The sequence below is a fragment of the Sminthopsis crassicaudata genome, chromosome 1 (genome assembly GCF_048593235.1).
Source record: "Sminthopsis crassicaudata isolate SCR6 chromosome 1, ASM4859323v1, whole genome shotgun sequence".
In the NCBI taxonomy this organism is placed as follows: Eukaryota; Metazoa; Chordata; class Mammalia; order Dasyuromorphia; family Dasyuridae; genus Sminthopsis; species Sminthopsis crassicaudata.
Window position 1 is genome coordinate 244,346,380 of NC_133617.1, and position 21,568 is coordinate 244,367,947.

Sequence of the window (21,568 nt, forward strand, 5' to 3'; positions counted from 1 at the left end):
CCTTTTCCCTTTTCCTCTCCCCCCCTTTTAATGAGGTGAGAGAGAATTCTCTGAAAAACAAATATGTCAATTATTTACTCTTTGAGCCTCTTCTGATGAGAGTAAGATTCACACAATGTTTCTCCCCCTTTCTAAATTCCCTCAGATATGGTGTATTTTCTATGCCTCTTCCTGGGATATAGTTTCCCTCTTTTTATCACTCCCTCCCCTTTTTCTGATACTACCCTCTTCCCTTTACTACACCCCACTTTTTTTTTTCTTTTATAACAGTAAAATCAAATTATCCATGCGTACTTTCTCTACACCCACAACAGAGATACTGTTCTCAAGGGTTCTGTATACCTTTTTTTGTTTCTATTCAGTCTTGTGGATATAGATCAAATTTTTTGTTTAAGTCTGTTTTTTTTTTTTCTTAGAAACATATGGAATTCCTCTATTTCATTGAATAACCATCTTCTTCCATGGAAAAAGATGCTAAACTTAGCTGGGTAGTTTATTCTTGGTTGCAATCCTTAATCTTTTGCCTTTCGGAATATCAGGTTCCAACCCCTTCAATCTTTTAATGTGGAGGCAAACACATCTTGAGTGACCCTTATTGTGGCACATTGGTATTTAAATTGTTTTTTTTTTTTTTTTTTCTAGCTGCTTGCAAGATTTTCTCCTTTGTGTGGTAATTCTGCACCTAAGCCACAATATTGCGTGATGTTCTTTTTTTAGGGTCTATTTCAGAAGGAGTTCGATGAATTCTTTCTCCATCTACTTTCCCTTCTGTTTCTATTATCTCTGGACAGTTCTCTTTGATAATTTCCTGTAAAATAGAATCTAGGCTCTTTTTTTGGTCATAGTTTTTGGGAAGTCTAATGATCCTCATATTATCTCTCCTAGATCTATTTTCCAGGCGTATAGATTTTCCCATTAGGTATTTGACGTTATTCTCCAGCTTTTCATTTTTTTTTTTTTGTTTGTTTGACTGATTCTTTGGTTCTCAATGAATCATTCATTTCTATTTGTTCCATCCTGAATTTTAAGGAGTTATTTTCTTCATTCACAGTTTTCAGTTCTTTTTGTAAATGACCAATTTCGTTTTTAAATGAATTATTTTGCTCTATTGAATTTTTTTCCATTTCCCTAATTGTTTTTAGAGAATTATTTTCTATTTCCAATTCAGAAATCCTATTTTCTTGAGACTTTTTGCCTTTTCCAATTCAGAAATCCTATTTTCCTGTGATTTTTTTTAACCTTTTCTATTTCACAAATTTTGTTTCCCTGAATCTCCTGTGAATTCTTTATTTTTTCCAACTCCAATTTCAGAATGTTGTTATTCTCTAGCGTAGCTTCTCTTTCCTTTCCCCATTTTTCTTCAAACTCTCTTAATTTTTAATAGTCTCTTCTATTAGAGAGTTATTTGATGGGGGGCATGTATCCTTCCCCTTTAGGTTGTTATCTGCTGACTCTCTACTGTTAACTTCCTCGGGGTTGGATACCAGCTCTTTCTCTGTGTAGAAGGAATCAATGGTTCTTTTTTGCTTTTTACTCATTCTTAAAAAATCTTTTGGGATCTTTCCATGATGTATGAAATTATTTATTTATTTCTTTAACAGCTTCCTCCCAGACTGGAGGGATGCAGTGTCTCCTGCGCCTGAGCTAAGAGAGAGCTCTGAGAGAGAGTTCCCCACCCCCTCCCTGGAAGTGCCTCAGAGGTGATTAGCACTGCAGTTCTTTGAGTGCACTGTGTCCTAGTGGCTTCCCTGAGGTTTAAGACTGAACAGTAAAGGCGACACAAAGCCCAGACTATGCGTCCCAGTGGGGCATGGATGTCAGCAGCAGATGACGTGAAAAGCCCCTGTGCTCAAACTGGAAGTGTCTGCTCAGAAACTGTGGTCCCTATTTCAAAGGTTTTGCTTCTCTGGGACTTCCCGGGGCTGAGTTCCACAGCCTCCAGCTGAGCCAGGGACTATGAGTTACTACCTGCTTTTCAATCTCTTAACTACCCCCAGGTGAAATCCCTGAAAGCCTAAGTTGGCCACATCCACAGTGCCAAGATCTGCTGAGTCACCCCCAGGATCCGGGAAGATCCAGTCTCTGGCTTTAAATTTTAAAGTGGCTTGATTTCTCTTCTGAAATGCTGTTTTATAAGCAGAGAAGAGCTAACAGCTTGTGCCAGATTCTTCTATCTCAGTGACTTCTCTGATCCCAGAGCCCTCCCCAGCAAGATTGATGCAGCGTGGTAGCACCCAACCGTCTGTGCTGGCCTTTCTTCTTCCTCCCCTAGAAACTGACCTTTCCTGTTGAAACTCCAGATTCTCTTCAGCTGGTAAATCGTGCTTCCAGTCCTTGTGGTTTCTATCAGTCCAGAGGTATTTCTGAGGCTGAATTTATCTAATTGGTATTGAGGGAAGAAGGGAGCTCACAGAGTCCCGTGTATCTTCTCCGCCATCTTGGCTCCTATAAGTAATTTTATATATGCATATGTTGTGATTGAAGAGATTGACTCTGTAGGTCAAAAAAGGAGAAGATATACACCTTTAGATTTGAATAAAATTAAAGATTTGAAAAAAAGTTTGTACCATTTATGGGGCTACTTCAGCTTATGTTAAAATGTTACTAGATGTTTTTTTCTTTTGAAGTCCTAACCCCGAATGATTGGAAATCTATAGCAAGGACATGTCTAGAACCTGGACAAAACTTATTGTGGCTTTTGGAGTTTCATGAATATGTATAATACAAGTCAGATGCAATTTGGAAATAGGAGTAAGCACACAATTCACTTTTGAGCAATTAGCTAGTGAAGGTCTGTATGGAAAGAATTCAGAACAGATTAATTACCCCATAACAGTGTATGAGCAAATTGCTAAGGCTGCAATAAATGCTTGGGGTTCTGTCCCTGGACAGAAAGATTGGGGAGAGGCGTTCACTAAAATAGAGCAAGGTCCCAATGAACCTTTTGTGGATTTTGTGGGACGTCTGCAAACTGCTATCAAAAGAACTATTGGAGAAAATACAGCTACATAAATAATGACCAGACATCTGGCTAAGAAAAATGCCAATGAGATTTGCAAAAGAATTATATGGGTACTAGACAAAGATGCTTCTTTAGAGGAGATCATAAGACGATGTGCTAAAGTGGGAACAAATGTTTTTTACACCCAGACTATGATGAACAGAGTCCCTCCTGGTAAGGGATTCTAGAGAAATTTGTCGATGTTTCCAATGTGGAAAAAATGGACATCTACGAGCTCAGTGTAGTTATGGAGATAGAGTGAGAAGACAGGGTGGGAGAACAAGACCCAATACCCCATGTCCAAAATACAAAAGAGGACTCCATTAGGCATCAGACTGTAGACTAATTCAAGGAAACGGGATGAGGGGCCCAGGTCCAGGGCCCCAGGCAAAAAAGACTTGGGGCATGATTGCAACTGAGGTTACACCCAAAGAGCCTTTAGAAGGTCAGGATTCTGATGTGATCTATCAGCCAAAAAAGCAATCACATGGAAGAAAGGGATTAGTTGATCAGTCAGCCAAAAGACAATCAGATTGCAAAAATGGATTACACTTGGGGAGAATACAGGCCTTTTAAACCAACAGGGCTGTGTCTAGTGTAAAGAACTCCAATGTAATTGCCAGATGATGAGAAGAGATTTAGAAAGTGGTAAATTGAAGGAAATTAGATAGGTTAAATGCCTGTGAGAGAGGGTTTGCTTGTATTTCTTCAGATGAAGACAGAAAAACAGAAAGACCTCAAAACAAAGGAGAAGATCTAAGAAACATCTGACACTGAAAGAGCATGGCTAATAAAAAGACTGTTAAAGAACTTTAAAACCAGCATCAATCATTGGATTTTCTAACACAAGAGGAGACTATTGGACAATAGACTTATGGAAATTTATAAATTCTCAATTTATGATTATTTGATCATGTTATTTGTTACATACTTCTAGCATGTATTATGTTACTATGTTACTATGTGTTTATGTAATCTATGTAATTATGTGTTGCTAGGTTCTTACTAAGTGCTAATGCCATGACTGCGAGTTTTACTTATGAATTTCTGGGGAAGAGCTTTCATATTTAGGAGGAGCAAGTTCATTAGTTGAAGTAATTTTTCCCAGAAGCCCTTACATTATCACAGGCCCACTCTCTGGGAGGATAAAAGAGGGAAGTCACTACTCTGGACCAGAGTTAACAGCAACTTTCTGGAGACAATGGTTCTCTACAGGAAGAAGAATCTGGCCGAGAGATAGAGTTGAGACAGCAGATCTCCTCCAGAGAGCAATCGGCTGTCTCTGGAGACAACAGAACTTTACAAGAAGCAATGCAAAATATTGCATAGGAGTATTGGTCCAAGACTACAGGAATCTGTTATATGCTCAACAAGAACGACCATTTACTTACTTTATTAGTATTCACAACAGTTCAAAAGAAGGGAAGGAAGGACCAGCTTATCAATTCATGGATTTATTGAAGAATAAGGCTGTCCATAAAAGTGAAGACACAGACATAGATAGCATGATGGTAAGGAGTGTGGATATGAAACTAATCGTAGTCAAGAAAAAGAAAAAAAAAAAAGAAAGAAAGAAAAACTACAGTAACAACAGATTTACTTTTTTTGTGGTGTATTTCACCACACATTATTGATTTATTGCCCTTGTTAATCATTAAAGTCTCCACATCAAATTTTTTTTTTTCACATGAAATTCTGCCTAGTATATTTCACCCAGCTTGTGAGTATGAATATGTTTTGTTAATCATAAACTTTTACATATGTTTACATTATATGCCATTAAATTTATTTGATCCATCATTCTGACCCTTACTGATCTTTTGGGATTCAATTTCTGAAAACAATATTTTATACCCTTCCCAAAGTTCTTTAGGATAACTCGGGGGTGGGAAGGAGAGAGGGGGAAAGTACACACACACAAGCACCCACACACATGCACACACACAAAAAAATCTGAGATTAACAGGAGAAAAAGTTATGATTATTAATCTGCAAAAGGTAGATTAATGTAGTAATATGAATGTTCTCCCTAAATTATTGATTAAAGCTTCTCTCAAAATGTAGAACTAAGGAACCAACCTCCTTTTATGAAACACTTTGCATCTGTGAAATCCAATATGAGCTTAAAATAATAATTTAAGTTTTTCTCAAGGCTGAAAAAACTCTCTCCTTTAACAGTATTGTAAGGAGGAATAAATTATTACTTAATAATTTGTGTTCCTTTTGTAAAACTTCTCTTTCTCTAACTTGCTAATTAATTAAACTACTGTTGTGTGATTCACACTGTATAATGTTAAACTTTCTTAAAAACCCACTGCTTTTCTTTTGATACTTAAAAAGTCAGATAAAACTGACCGAACAAATATGCCAAACACATAATGCAAGAACACTACATCATTCTTAACACAGAGCCAGAGCAAATACTTTTATTCCTGTTTGTGCAGCTTAACCTTCTGCAAAAGTAATTAGGTGTATAATTAAAAAGCTATTTGGGATGATTAAAACCCTGTTATCTGGTGGCATTTAAAGACAAATGCAAATGTCAGAAAGGATGAATTCATTAAAATTACTATTGAAAAGAAAAAAAAAATCATTTGCTGGATAGAGGATGTTATTTACCAAAATGTTACAGTTTCACTGAAGGTTGGATCTGCAGAGGGGACTAGAGTGGGTGGAAGGCATTTCTTCTGGCATTTTGTGGAGCAATCAGCTGCTATTCACAAATATTTATTTCTGAAGTTATTTTTAACTAATGTATAACTTTTAATATCAATGTTATTTAAAGCATGATATCATTCCTCCTCAAAGTTTGATGTCTTCCTTTGATGTGGAAAATACAGTATGTTTTATTGGATTCGGTTAGCCATCAATATAAATTTAGTTATGTTGACAACAAACTAGGATTGATAATCTAATTTAGAATAGGATCAAACATAATATAGGGATGACCATTATGAGTAGTGAACACCAAAATGGCTTATGGTAAATAAATTGTCTGAGGTTTAATGTTTTCTTTCACTTGAGCAAATATTGTTCTAAAAGGTAAAGAAAAGCATTTGTCTAAGAGAATTAATATGCATCCTGCTAAAATGTTCACTCCTAAACTATTCTAAAAAACATAGAAACTGAATTTCCAGAGACAACAAATATCCTTTGAGTGATATTCCTCTAAAGGCAATTCAGTCTTTCATAGAAGGCAAGGTAAATTTCCATGAACTAAAGGTTATCAGGGATTATCATATGTATTGGTCCAATTTTAATTTTAATTCATGAGTTACCTAGGGAATAGTTCTATTTTTCCTGGTGCAAATTAATTCCTGAAAGTTCAAGAAACCTTAGAATAAATGGGATTTTATGGTAAAATAGTGGCAAAATCCATATGACTAAATTTAAATATTTACATTTATTTTCCTATCTTGAACTACAAAAAATAACAGAACAAGGGGCAGCTAGATAGCACAATGGATAGAGCACCAGCCTTGAAGTCAGGAGGACCCGAATTCAAATCTGGTCTCAGCCACTTAACACTTCCTAGCTGTGTGATCCTGGGCAAGTCACTTAACCCCAATTGCCTCAGCCAAAAAACAAATAAATAAATAAATAAATAAATAAATAAATAACAGAACTTATGAGAATATTCCTGAATACTATAGATCTAAATGAATAGCTGAGAAACAAAAAATAAATAAATAAATTTCATCTTAGTGGAAGGAAAAATAAACTATTTTTGAATTGAATATTAGTAGTTGTATTATCTACTTCTGTCACAAGAGGTTTTGATGAAATTACTATAAAATATTAAGATATTATTGTTGATATTTTTACTTTTGCTGTTTTTCTGATTGAACTGCATAATAGTTACTCAAATCAAATTTTCTGGACTCTTCTGTAAAGAGAATACTTGCTAAAATACTTCTACCTCTATTTACTATTCCTAACCCAACTCCTCCCCTCCAAAATAAAACTAAATGACTTGAATACTTCAAATGTCTAAATATTTCTTAATAATACTATTCAAAGTTCCAAAAAGTTTTGAGGATAGAGCTGGATGCAAGAAACTTAGTTGTATTTTATCCTTGGCAAAAACTGCATAGAGTTATCTTGCTTCATACCAAAGTTAGCAAGACAGAGAATTTGCAGAGGAGGGAATAAGGACCAGTTTTGACCAGGATTTTCCAGATTTACGATGTGACTCTGGACAAGTGACTTAACCCTCTGAATTTCTATTTTCTTAAATTGAACAATAGTTTAATAATAAATGTCCTTTCTTTCTATTGGGCTGCTATGGACTTCAGAAGATATTAACCACTATGTGGAAGTGCTAATTCCTAGGAAGGAGGAGGAAGCATAGTCATTGATGAGTAGAAGTGTGAGAGAGAAGCTGGCACAGTTTTCTGAAATAATCCTAGCTGCAAAGGTAGATATGTCAAAATTGTATGGTCAAAGTCAGAAGAAAGAACCCTGAAAGAGAAACATAATTTACACATATTGATAATTGAGTAGTAAGATTAATAATCACGCCTCTTTCTCCTTTTTTTCATACTAAATTTTAAACATCACATGTTGGATCTAAGGTTTTAGCAATGAAACAAAAGCAAAGAGGAGAAGGCAGTATATCATGTCTCCAGTCAAGATGGAAATATTGAAGGAGTTTGAAGGAAGATCACCTCCAGATTCTCTACCTCCTTGCCAGCTACTTTTCCCCTCAAAGTACATTCACTGTAGGACCTGTTCATTTTATAAAGAATCCCAGTCATGCTCCCTTCAATCATTCACTCTTTAGACTTTATGGCCTTGCTTACAACATTGCCTAGCAACAGATATCTTCTCCCTTTTCTAAATATCCTCTATGTATTGCTTTCCCAGATTAGAGTTTAAGATACTTGAAGAAAGGAAATATTTTACATACTTGAATTTCTGTACCCAGCCTTTAGCATAAAACTTAGTACAAAAATATACAAATGGTACATCCATAGTTTACCTGAGGGTTATCTTTTTTTTTTTCTTTTTACATCAAGAATATAGTTTAACTGAAAGTAGAAACATAAAAGAAATGGCACAAAAGTTCAGAAGACTGAATAGAGCCTTCACAATTCTAATCAAGAACAAAATGAAAAGAAGAGAAAATGGAAATATGTTTATGGAGAGATTGAGATTCATTTGTTATGAGAGAGATGAGATTCATGAAAAGTATTTTTTTATTTAGAATTTTTTTTTCACAGTATATACGCATAAGTAAATTTTTTTATAATATTATCCCTTGTATTCATTTTTTCCAAATTATCTCCCTCCCTCCCTCCCTCTACTCCCTCCCCTTGATGACAGGCAATCCCATACATTTTACATATGTTACAATATAACCTAAATACAATATATGTGTGTAAATACCATTTTCTTGTTGCACATTAAGTATTAGATTCCGAAGGTATAAGTAACCTGGGTAGATAGACAGTAGTGCTAACAATTTACATTCACTTCCCAGTGTTCCTTCTCTGGGTGTAGTTATTTCTGTCCATCATTGATCAACTGGAAGTGAGTTGGATCTTCTTTATGTTGAAGATATCCACTTCCATCAGAATATATCTTCATACAGCATTGAGGTGTACAGTGATCTTCTGGTTCTATTCATTTCACTCAGCATCAGTTGATGTAAGTCTCTCCAAGCCTCTCTGTATTCCTCCTGCTGGTCATTTCTTACAGAGCAATAGTATTCCATAACCTCATGAAAAGTATTATTAAGAATTATATATGTTTATATGGACACGTCCATATATGTGTGTATCTAACCTCAGGCCAAAAATCCATATGATTTGGTTCAATTTCCTTATTGGCTATGAAGGTCCTTTGCATATGTGAGATAAAAGAATGGAAAAATGAGGAACTCTTGATTCTTTTTAAGTCTTTAGACCTGTTTTAAATCCCACTGAAGATCTTCAGTTCTCATCAGGTGCTATAGCCACTTTGGGTACTTAACAGCCTTCAGTATCAGAAATAAGAAGGAAAAGGCTGATATCATTTTAGATTGCTGAAAGAAAAGATTCTGGAAGATATAAGAAGAACTGACAGTCTCTATTAAATCATTATCCCAAACTTACTACATTAAAGACTAAGAAACTTGTCCTGGGGTGAGGTCTCAGACCCTAACTTTTGAACAAATTGAATTACCTTTCTCCTTGTGGGAAAGCTCCTTCCCTCTGTTATTGTCTGGTATACATTCTCCTATATACACTTTTTATGATTTCTGTTTTGCTATCAAATTGGATAGTGCTTTTTGATAATTTCTTTATATGTTCATTTCTAAAGCTAGTATTTAGTAAGAAATGAGTCAAGTCTTAAATATGAAATCTAGGATCTCCCTTCTCTCCAAAATGAAACACTGATCAGAAGTTAGCTGAAATACTATGGATCATGAAACCATATGGGATCTCATACTCGAACATGGTGGGGAGGGTCAGAAAATTATGATTTATTATCAGCAAATATTTGATTTGTATAATTATTTTGTATACCTATATACCCAAATAACATTGTGAGTAAGAAGCTTTGCCTTAAAGTAATAATATTTAAGGGAAAAAAATAAGATATAATTTTAACCTAGTAAGAGAGTTTAGCCTCTGACTCCAATTTCCTTATTTCCCCCTGACAAGAATTAAAATCTCCCTTAAAGAAAGTTAGGTGGAAAAGAAGCTAAAGATATCTATTCTGCCTTCCTTCAAGCAACAAAATGACAAGTCTATGCTAAATTCAGCCTTCAAAAAATACAGACAGCTTATTGAATTATGTTGAACACGTGTATATTTAGAGTTTATAAAATAAGTTTAGGAATCATTGAAAAAATGTATTTTATAAATGTAGAAAATATTGATGATAACATCTTCATATTGATAACTCTGTATTTAACATAAATGATCATTTTAATGAAAGCCATATGTTCAGGACATCTGAAAATATGGTTTTACGTGTCATATTGACCTACTTTATTAATTTAATCAAAAGTTTGTTTAGAAGTCATTATCTTTTTGAAGGGAACTTTAAAGATAAGATGATTTACTGTCAATACTCAGTATACTTCTAATACATTATTATACCCTACCTGCCATCTGTGTGGTCTATGCAAATAACAAATAGATAAAATTATTCTTGTGTGACTAATAGCTATCAACTTCAGTGAGTTCTATGCAATAACCTTTTAGAATCATACCTCTACCCACTCAACACATAACTCTTAGCTATGTATTATATGCAGAGAATTATACCAGTTGCTTATAAAGAATACAAACATGAATTAGATGTACCCCCTGAACTCTTTGTTTTTATAGTCTAGTAACATAGATATTTTCCTTAAAATGAGAGGAATAGCATAGGTCTAGTTCCTTCTGCCATATCTTTTTTTTTTTTTTCCTTGAGGCTGGGGTAAAGTGACTTGCCCAGGGTCACACAGCTAGGAAATGTTAAGTGTCTGAGACCAAATTTGAACTGGGGTCCTCCTGAATTCAGGGCTGGTGCTCTATCCACTGCGTCACCTAGCTGCCCCCCCATATCTTTAATGGAAATAACAGCAACATTTGATAATGTTTGTGTTAAATTTAAAGTAAATCTTGCCAAGCTAACAAATTACTATTTGAATGAAGGCCATTAATTAATGCCCAACTGATTTTAAATGCATTTGTAGCAACAACTTGTCTTTAGATGAAATTTTAACATGAAAACAATTTTCATTTGATGCACAATACATTCTTCAAAATTAATCAATTTGAATTGTACTTTAAAATAAGATGATTTATTTCATTTATATCTATATAGCACCTATTAAAGATAAATAAATAAATGATTTACCTGAGTAGTTTTGTTTTTATAATCATAAAGATGCATGTAGTTCTAGTACTGATTCTATTTCTTCCCTAACAGATATAAGTTCAATCTATTTTACAGATGACAACAATACAAGTGTCTTTCTTCTCATTATTTAGTACTGCAACAACTATTAAAGGCCACTTTATAGATGAGGAAACTGAAGCTAAGGAAGAATTAATCACATCTTCAAATCTGTAAAGTTTCATAGCTAGGATTTGCACATAAGTTCTCCTAACTTCAAACTTCATATCCTTTCCGTTATGTTGAACTATCTTTTTGGAATTTTCTTAATGACTTTTTTTTTTTTTATCGTATCTGATATTTGGTTTCCCTGTGTCCCTTGCTTCACACTGAAATATTAAATGCTGACATTTGTCAACTTCTGTTTCTGTGGATTCCTTTGCCTTGATATCAGATCCTGGAAAATTATAGCTTTCTCTGTGTACTTGTGTGTGTGATTGTACATGTGTGTGGGGTGGGGGTGGAGGTGGGGATTGGGTGGGTAGGTGGTATTTGTCATTTTAACATCTGGAATTTAGTAATATGTATGGAATAATCCATGCCTTGAAAGATATATAATTTTAGTATAAACTTTTAAAATGACCTCGTTATGGCCGCGTCCTCCGCTGCCGCTGCTCGTGGTGCACCTGAGAGCCTCCGCCTGCGCTATGAACCGCTTTAAGGTGTCTAAATTCCGGCATACCGAGGCCCGGCCTCCTCGGAGGGAGGCCTGGATCAATGACATTCGAGCAGGAACAGCTTCATCCTATGGGAATCACATCAAGTCGAGCTGTAGCTTGATCGCGTTTAACATTGATCGACCAGGCACTCTGGGCATTGTGCCCCTGGATTGTCAAGGCAAGAACAAGAGGAATGTGGCATGCCTGGGTTGCCATTCAGATCTGGTGACTGATTTTGATTTCTCTCCATTTGATGACCATCTCCTTGCCACAGGCTCAGCAGACAGAATGGTAAAGCTGTGGCGGCTGCCCACTGCCACCTCCAACCAGGACTTACCCTCTGCTCCGGGAGTGGTGTTGGGCCCTGAGGACTTCCAGGTGGATGTTCTTAAGTTTCACCCCACTTCAGACACTGTGCTAGTGAGCGCCTCCAACAAGGCTGTGAAAGTCTGGGATTTAGCCCTGCAGCATACCCTCACTGAGCTGGCCACCCACGGTGATCAGGTTCAAAGCGTGGCCTGGAGCTCTGATGGTGTTCTCCTGGGTACATCTTGCAAGATGAGGCGGTGGCGGGCCTCTAGTCCTGAGGGCTCCAGCTCAGATGTCCTGAGTAGAAGCAACTGAACAGAAAAGAAAGATAAGAGGTCAAAAATGTCAGAAGGCAGAGAAAAGAAAGAAAGGCCTGGAGATCACCAACAATTAGGCAGGGGCTGGGCCTGAGTCAGAAAGACTTGAATTCAAATATGGCCTCAGAGGCTTACCAGCTGTGTGGTCCTGGGCAAGTCACTTGATCCTGTTTGCCTCAGTTTCCTCATCTGTAAAATGAGCTTGAGAAGGAAATGTCACACAAACCACTCTAGTATCTCTGCCAAGAAAATCACACCTGGGGTCAGGAAGAGTCAGACACAATTGAAATGACTGAACAATTATGTTGAAGGAACTGCACTCGGAAGACCTGGGTTCAAGTTCCTAGTGTGTTGTTTGTTGACATGTGATTGGACAAGGCATTTTAATGCTCTGGGCTGAATTTTCCTCCTCTGTGAAGTGGGCATTATAATATCTGCACTCCCTACCTCCTAATTCAGTGAAATGTGTTAAATAAAGGCTGTAAGCAGAGCATGGAGCTGAAAAAAAAAAAAAAAAAAAAAAAAAAATGACCTCGTTATAAAGTCCATTTATATGCATACACATAAATATATTACATATAAATACATGTATAAATATACATGTAAATAATATATATACATATAGAGAGAATTGCTGGATTTTTATTTGTGTTTTAAAACCATAAAAATAACCTAGTGTTTGATGGCTTTTTTAGTCTTATTGTGGACTGGATATTTATGGAGCTTAAATACTCAACTTATTCCACGTGTCTTGCTGTACTAGGAATTTTGAAAAAATGTTTCAATATTCTTAAAAATGAGCAAAGAAAGCAAATGCTTCTGAGATTATCCAGTTCTCTTTTCTGGCTACACTAAACCAAAATTATACTGTTCAGCACAATCCCAACATGATATTTTCTAATCATCTTTATAATCCTAATTTTAATTTTGTTTTATATTTACTCTAATTTCATGACTACACATAGCTCCTAATGTGTGAGAATCTCTTATTTCCCAAACTCAGGAACCATAATTAATAATAAAGCTAAGAACTTGAGGAAGAGATCAAAATAAATGAAAGAGAAACTTTTATTTTCCTGAATGAATGCAGAATTAGCATTAACTAAAAATAAGTTTTCTAGTAAAGTAGAAATTTCTTATTCCTTACATAATTTAACAAAGACTGAAGGTGTGTTTATTGAAATAAGATAGTATTAATTAAATAGATGAATCTTCAAGGCACAATTCATGAAGTATAAAACACATTGTAATGAATCACTCATCCAGCTACTTGGGAAAAGAAGTTACATTCAACATTTTAATATTTATTTTAAAGTTCAGGACATCTGTACAGATGATATGATGATATGATGATTGAATTGGTAAGTTGGGAAAGTCACAGTTAAAATTATTGCAATATACACGTGACTTGGAATATAATTCTCAAGGATAGCCCTTGAATTACTCTTCCAGGAATTCTTGACTAATTGATCCTTATTCAAAATAATTGTCAACATTAAAAAGGATCCCTTTCCATTGATTAAATATTCTAGTGATATGTGTGTGTAGACTAATACATATATATATATATATATATATATATATATATATAGAGAGAGAGAGAGAGACATAGAGATGCATAAATTCATGCATATATATACATAAATGTGCATATGTATATGCATATATATGTGTAGACAAGCGTATATCAAGATTTTAATGGAAAGTGATCAATTCCTAATATGGAATTCTGAGATAGATAAGATGTTGCTTGATTTTTGGTGCTCAATATATTTTTTCTTTGTGCCAAAATCTTAATGACCCCATTTGAAGTTTTCTTGGCAGAGATTCTGTAGTGGTTTGCTATTTTCTTCTGAAGCTAATTTTACATCTAACTACTTTTATTTATTTATTATGTTATTTGTTTAAACACAAATACCTCAGACGCTTAACAGAATGTCCTTATGGGAAATCAACTCCTTTATATGTTATAGTAAGGATGTGTCTTCAAGACATTTCTAAAACACAGCTGGCACAATTAGCCATATGCAATATCTTATTAAAAAAAAAAAAAAAACTGAGGCACTCAATTTATGGTGATCAGGATGATGCCACATGCAATTATTCTAGAATTAGGATTAATTAGAGACTAGGCCAGTTAAAAATATTTTAAATGATTCAGAAATGTGTTAGTATGGATTTTATCCCCTATATCACTAAATTTTTATTACCAAAAGCATATCATGACTTTATTTAATTAAAATATGACATGGGTATGTTTGTCTTTGTGTGTTTAAACTCTAAAAAAAGGACTAATTTAGAAAACAATGTTACTTCAGCTGCTGGATTAAGTCCATTGTCTAAGGTTTCATATCTGTGATATTATACTGTACTTGGGCTTCTAACCAAACTTAACTGATGAAAATAATATGTCATTTCACTTGACAAAATGTTTGAATCTAAAAATGAGTTTAAAAAAAAAGAAGAATTTATTGACTAAAAAAAAGAGGTGGGGTTTTTTGCTTGTTTTTGTGTTTGTTTTGTTTTGTTTTTATCTTTCCAAATAAACAGAAAATTGACATCACATGTTCAAAATGCTACTTAGGTGAGTGATATTGTTACTCTCATCAATTAGGCCAATAACACATAGGCTTTTGGGTTTTTTCAGTGGTTGTTATTTTTTGGCCTGCAAAGCAGATTCTGTGACCTAGAGCAATGAAACTCATACCTTCTATTCCTACCCTTGACCAGAAGAGAAAATTTCAAAATCCTAATAATCCCAATATATTTTCAATTTTCTATCTTCCCATTTAAATTTTCTTATCATCCCAGGGAAGGCTAGATGCATTATCTGGATTAGGAGGTAAAAACACACTTGACAAAATATCACAGCTCTATGAAATCATATCAGAGAAGCTAAACTCCATCTAAGAAGAATGTCTCCCTTTGGAAAAAAAAAAGATTTCCAATAACCACAACCATAATTATTATAAAAGACAAATATGATAATACTTGCAAAGTATGTTATAAATCTTAAAGTGTTTTATACTACTTTGGGGATCCAATTCTTTAGCGGGAGATGGAGTTTGGATGGTAGCTCCCAGATCATATACTACATATTTAAGCTCTAAAGCATCACTATGGCAAAGTGAAGTCAGAGTATTAAGATTTTTCTTCTTTCTGATATACATTAATTGTGTCAATTTAAAAAAAAAAACATTTAAATTCTCTCATACACCAAGGTTTATATATATATATATATATATATATATATATATATATATATAATTTCCTGTAATAATGTCTCATCCATGGTATCAAACTATTACATCAATTCCTGGGAACAATAAATAAATAAATAAAATAAAGTTCATCTGTAATTAATTTTTGACTTAAAAGTCTACAATCCATGTATCTCTTATAAAGTAATCTATTGCTCTGGAGACATCCTGGTTTTTACTAGTTTCCTCTTAGAAATGTTTGCTCAACCACTGATCCATTTCTGATAGCATCAGCAATTTCAAAGCAAAAATGCATAAGCTGTTAAAAACCACAAGTTCCAATGTCAAGTCAAGATAGTGTCACTATCTTGTCACACTATCTAGTCACAACTAGAAAGTCTTTACATCACTATAGAGTGGAATGAATTGATCTAGGATTCAAACGCCTTTTGTAGCATAAGAATTAAAAAAAAAAAAAAAAACGATCCCATTGGAATTTATATGTGAAGTAATTCTGATATCTCTTCCAAATCCCTTCTAAAATAGCAGGTGGAGAAAAACCATTAATCAAGACTGCATCTCATATTTGGCTCATTAATTTCAGTGAATTTTATAGCCTATCAAAAAGAACTGAACTTTTCATCTCTTAATAAATAATATGTATAAAATAACAACAACAAGAAAAAAAGAAAGAAAAGAAATCCATCATTGAGCTATTTACTTACTAATTTTGAGAAATAAAGTATTATATTATATGGTATAACTTCTTGAACCTTTCAGGAAATCAGTATGTGTTTTGCACTCAAACTGTCCTTTTATGTAATTGTTCCATTATCTCTTTCATCTATGCTTTAAAAGGGAACAGAAATTAAAATACCAACACTATAACTCTCCATAATAGAGTATGAACATATTTCACAAATGGATTTTTAGGTACTTGATTTACTTATGTGACAGTTATTTATGACAGATTTAAATCTAAACCCATAATGTATGATGTTATATCCTTTGTGAGGAAGAGAATTTATGTAGATGTCATGCAATTTATAACTATGCACTTCTTTTTAGAAAATACTTTTCCAAATATATAATCAGGTGGGCTTTATTTTTTTAATTTTTTTTTCATTCCTACTGAGTAAATAAATGTGCCAAACATATCATAGTTTCAGGTTTGGGGCTTACTTTAAAAAAATCAAAATAAATACTCTGAGCCTAATTTGGAACAAGATCCCAAAATTCTTTCATTCAATGTTTGCATTCAATCAACATCTTGAAATAGACTTTACCCAATATTGGAATAAAGCCCCTTTCCCAAGTGATTGCAAGTCTAGGCCTTCATCCAGAACTAAATTAATAATCCTTCAGTAAGATGGTTCAATTGCATCAATTATATTTCTCAAAGCACATGTTTGTACATTGTTATTATCAACAAAAGTGAAAGATTTAAACCATTTTCTATCATGTTAATACACTAATGATATCTATAAGCATATTTGTGTTTATCATATATATCATCATCCTACTACTAAAATATATCACCATCCTACTACTAAATTATCCTGGAGGTGAGAGTGACTTTTTTCTCTTTATATTTAACTGCTCTGTACTTTCTAGTCCTACTATGGTAGTCCTCAACATTGCTTTCCTATATAGCTGCAATCCATTCTAACTACTACTACCAGATTAATCTTCCATATACACACATTTTATCATGCTACTTGTCTATTCAAAATCTTATAGTGGTTTTTCTTATTCTTTGCCAAATAGTGCAAAGAAGCAGTCTGACCAACCATGCTGGATAAACAAGGAAAATGGAAGAAAAACAAAAAACAAAAAACACAACAATACATATCTCTTAAGTAATGAGAGACAGCCATTTGGACAGTATATCAATATGGATACAGTGAACAGGCAATATGGTTCCAATAAACTGGATGCTATTCAATCCAATAAGCAATTATTTAAGCTCCCATCTGAGTAAAAGTTGAACATTTGGCTGGGTAATATTTGGAAAAAATTATAGTTCTTCTAGTTATTCTAACATGTGTACAGCTGTAAATATATAACTCTTAGTTAATAATATTCTTTTTTAATTGTATATGAATGGAAAACATGGAACACTCTAATCTTAAGTTTAAAAAATTAACAAATAAATCTTTGATGAAAAGACACAAAATAGAAATATCTTGTATCATCACCATTATTATCATCACTTACACTTATATAGCACTTTAAAATTCATAGCAATGTGTAGGTAGGCAACAGAAGTATTATTATTTCCCTTTTTACAGATGATGACAATTAGTTTAAAGGAAAATAAGAAGTATGTCAATGATCATATGGAAAGTGATTATGGGAAATGAATTGTGTTGTGAAAACAAAATGATATGACATATGTAAAATGCTTTGAAAAGTTTAGATTGCTTTGGAAAAGCTAGCAACTAGCATATGATGAATTATGTGGAAATGGCACCATAAAAACATGCTTTTGGATCAGGAAAAAAATGAGTTCATCAGTTATCCTAATTATAATTATAATATATCGTAATTATATAATTATCCTAAATTTATAGTTATAATCTAGATGGCTCATGGGTGGAGTGCTTGACTTGGAGTCAGGAAAACTCATTTTCCCAAGTATAAACCTGACCTCAGAAACTAGCTGTGTGACCCTGGGGAAGAGACTAATCCCTGTTTGCTTCAATTTCCTCATCAGTAAAATGAACTGGAGAAGGAAATAGCACACCTTTCCAGTATCTTTACTAAATAAATCAAAGAGTTGAAAAGATGTTGAACAACAAAAAACAATAATTGATAAATATTTCAAATGCTCTATTGGTGGGTCCCAAGAAGTTATATAAGAATGCAAAAAGATTTGTATCAGCTAAAGAGGAACCTCTCAGGAAGATTTATGAAAAATGAAAAATAATGGCACCAGAGGAGTTATAGCTAATGATAAACAGTATACCAATAGTAGTGAAATAAAAAGCCAACCCAACAGACTTTAAGAATAGTTTCTACATTCTTTTCCCACTTTTCAAGACATTTTGATAAGGTCAAAATAGAGGTTAAAATATATTGTTCTACTATGCCCAAAGAAATAGTAAATTGTGCCCACACTTTGATCCAGTAGCATCTCTACTGGGCCTGTATCCAAAAACGATCATAAAAAAGGGAAAAGGACCCACATGTATAAAAATGTTTATAGTGGCCATTTAGGGAATGGCAAGGAACTGTAAATGGTAATACCCATTGAATGGCTGAACAAGTTATGGTATATAAATGTAATGTAGTGTTCTATTGTTTTTGCCTTTTGTGTTGATTATTTGCATGTTTCTTTTTTCCTCAGAATTTTTTCTTTCATCTTTTGATCTTAGTTTTCTTATACAGCATTATGAATTGGAAATATATTTAAAATGATTGCTCTTTTAACCTTTAAAAAATGTATTCTTTAAAAGGTCGAGAATTACAAGTGAAGTAATGAAAAAAAAAAAGTCAGACGAAGGTGGTCTAAGTGTACCTGATCTAAAGCTATATTATATAGCAGCAGTCACCAAAACCATTTGGTATTGGCTAAGAAAATAGACCGGTAGATCAGTGGAACAGATTAGATACAAAGGACAAAAAAGGGTACATTTATAGCAATCTAGTTTTTGACAAACCCAAAGATACCAACATTAAGGATAAAAATTCATTATTTGGAAAAAAAAACTGTTGGGAAAACTGGAAATTAGTATGGCAGAAATTAGATATGGATTCACACTTAACACCATATACCAAGATAAGATCAAAATGGGTTCATGACTTAGGCATAAAGAATGAGATAATAAATAGATTAGAGAAACAGAGAATAGTCTACCTCTCAGACCTGTGGAGGAGGAAGGAATTTATGACCAGAGGAGAACTAGAGATCATTAATGATCACAGAATAGAAGATTTTGATTACATCAAACTAAAAAGTTACTGTACAAACAATACTAATGCAAACAAGATTAGACAGGAAGTAACAAATTGGGAAAGTATTTTTACACTTAAAGGTTCTGATAAAGGTCTCATTTCCAAAATATATAGAGAACTGACCCTAATTTATAAGAAATCAAACCATTCTCCAATTGATAAATGGTCAAATAATATGAACAGACAATTCTCAGATGATGAAATTGAAAACTATATCCACTCATATGAAAGTGTTCCAAATCACTACTGATTAGAGAAATGCAAATTAAGACAACTCTGAGATACCACTACACACCTGTCAGATTGGCTAAGATGACAGGAACAAATAATGATGAATGTTGGAGGGGATGTGGGAAAACTGGGACACTGATACATTGTTGGTGGAGTTGTGAAAGAATCCTGGAGAGCAATTTGGAACTATGCCCAAAAAGTTATCAAACTGTGCATACCCTTTGACCCAGCAGTACTACTACTGGGCTTATATCCCAAAGAATTACTAAAGAAGGGAAAGGGACCTGTATGTGCCAAAATGTTTGTGGCAGCTCTTTTTGTAGTAGATAGAAACTGGAAGATGAATGGATGTCCATCAATTGGAGAATGGTTGGGTAAATTATGGTATATGAAGGTTATGGAATATTATTGTTCTGTAAGAAATAATCAGCAGGAGGAATACAGAGATGCTTGGAGAGGTTTACATCAACTGATGCTGAGTGAAAGGAATAGAACCAGAAGATCGCTGTACACTTCAATGTTGTATGAAGATGTATTCTGATGGAAGTGGATATCTTCAACATAAAGAAGATCCAACTCACTTCCAGTTGATCAATGATGGACAGAAATAACTACACCCAGAGAAGGAACACTGGGAAGTGAATGTAAATTGTTAGCACTACTGTCTATCTACCCAGGTTACTTATACCTTCGGAATCTAATACTTAATGTGCAACAAGAAAATGGTATTTACACACATATATTGTATTTAGGTTATATTGTAACATATGTAAAATGTATGGGATTGCCTGTCATCAAGGGGAGGGAGTAGAGGGAGGGAGGGAGGGAGATAATTTGGAAAAAATGAATACAAGGGATAATATTATTTAAAAAATTACTAATGCATGTATACTGTGAAAAATTATAAATAAATATATATATATATATTCTTCTTTTTATTTCCTTATTAACAGCATAAAATCAGGAAAAGGAAAAATTGTTAACTATTAAAATACATCACATACTCATCTATGTTCAAGAGAATATTAAACTCATCTTAATATACTTACTTTTATCTGTTTTAGAGTGGCTTGCTCCACGACATACAACTAGCATTTTTCAGAGTCTAGTCTTGATCTCAAATCTATTTGGGGGATTTTAAAGACAATAATGCAGGCTACTTCTCTTTATAACAAAAGGATGGCCCAAATGTGAAGCACTTCTAATTGTCCTGTCACAAAGGACTAGAGATTTGTCTCTAGATTCAGGAAAAATAAAATCTCAAAGGAAAGGGTACCTGGTGTTACTAAGAGAACAACAACAACAACAAAAAAAAAAAACTAGTTATTAAGATTTAAGACACATCAAGATCATAGCTTATCCCTCACTAGAAGCTACATTTTATATTTTACATGCATTCTAGACTGCAGAAACTTAAAGTAAATCTTTTAATAGAAAGGGATCCCCAAATCTCCCCCTTCATGCATGTATTATTCTATTACTTTATCAAATCTATTTTGATCCATAAAAGAAAACAGCAATGAAAGTAATGTTTTTGGTGAAATTCATTATCAGAAGTTTTTTAAAATTTTGCTTTAACTCAAAATTGAACAAAATCTTTCCAGAGGCATTTTTTCCTCTAGTAACTGGATTTGAAATGATATCTTAAAATATAGCCCTTTGATCAAATCCTAGTTAGGAAGAAGGAAGCTTAATACAAATAAAAAAAGAATCATATAAAAGAGGTCTTGATTTAAGAATTGCAAAATGGAAAGGCAAAAGTCACGATTTAAAGATATGAGAAGATTCAAACTTTCCAAAAGTTAAAGGAGAGTGAAAGAAGATGAAAAATTAGTGACCTAATGTCAGCTATTGCAAAGTTATATGTCTTTAACCAAAAAGTTAAGGGAACAGAGTGGAGGGAGTTAACTTTAAATTCTATGAGTAAAACTTACATTTATTCACTTCTTTTTGTAGCAATATGCTGAAAATGTTGGGAAGGTTCAATTGTCTAAATTTGTTCCAACCAAGGATAGTATC